The sequence below is a fragment of the Aedes albopictus genome, chromosome 1 (genome assembly GCF_035046485.1).
Source record: "Aedes albopictus strain Foshan chromosome 1, AalbF5, whole genome shotgun sequence".
Taxonomy (NCBI): domain Eukaryota; kingdom Metazoa; phylum Arthropoda; class Insecta; order Diptera; family Culicidae; genus Aedes; species Aedes albopictus.
Genome location: NC_085136.1, coordinates 273,743,585 through 273,744,818, shown reverse-complemented (window position 1 = coordinate 273,744,818; position 1,234 = coordinate 273,743,585).

The window sequence follows — 1,234 nt, the reverse complement described above, 5'->3', positions numbered from 1 at the left end:
GACCACATGTGTGTCGCTTGTGTTTATAGCTTGTGCTCTCCAGAACTACGAAACAACGACTTTGCTCAAGACTACCGAACTCAACGAACAATACTTGTAAGGAAACTATTTTGAGTATGCTTTATGTAACGAAATAACGTCTGATCATTTTCAACCCGGTTTACGGTACCTTTACCAATTTAACAATTATTATTCGTATTAAACCACTCCTCTTCCACCCTTCTCTTTCCAGCCCAAACCCACCGTGTTCCCGGCCGAGGATTTCAACCCATCGGTGGACGCTGCTGCCCTGCGCAAAGCCATGAAGGGCTTCGGAACGGACGAACAGGCCATCATTGATATCCTGTGCGCGCGTTGTAACTGGCAACGTCAGGCCATCGCCGAAGCGTTCAAAAACGAACTCGGACGGGATCTGATTAAGGACCTGAAATCGGAACTGGGCGGCAAATTCGAAGACGTCATTCTCGGCCTGATGCTGCCACCGGTCAACTACCTCTGCAAACATTTGCACAAAGCCATGGACGGTATCGGTACCAACGAGCGGGCTCTTATCGAGATCCTGTGCTCGCAAAACAACGAACAAATGCATCAGATTGCGCACTGTTACGAGGAAATGTACAACCGTCCTCTGGCGGAGCACGTGTGTACGGAAACTTCCGGTGATTTCCGGCGATTGCTCACGCTGATCATTACCGGAACACGCGATCCACCGGGAACGGTTGATCCCGATCTTGCCATCGAGCAGGCTAAGCAGATGTACGAAGCCGGGGAGGGTCAGTGGGGTACGGATGAATCGGTTTTCACCAAGATTATGGCCCATTCGAGCTTCGACCAGTTGGAATATGTGTTTGACGAGTACAAGAAGCTAACCGGACGCACCATCGAACAAGCCTTGAAGGCCGAAGTGAGCGGAGATCTGTACAATGCTCTCAGTGCGATAGTGGAGTGCGTTCAGATGGCGCCAATTTCTTCGCGAAGCGATTGTTCGAAGCCATGGACGGCTTGGGCACTGATGACACCACGTTGATCCGGATTATCGTGTCGCGGTCGGAAATCGACTTGCAGAACATCAAGGATGAGTTCGAGCAAATGTACAACAAAACGTTGATGAGTGCAGTGAAGGTACGTGGTGTAAAGGATTGTCCAATTAGCACATTGATAATTGAATTACGTTCTCGTGTTTATCTTTTCAGAGTGAAACCTCCGGCGACTACAAAAAAGCCCTCTGTGCCTT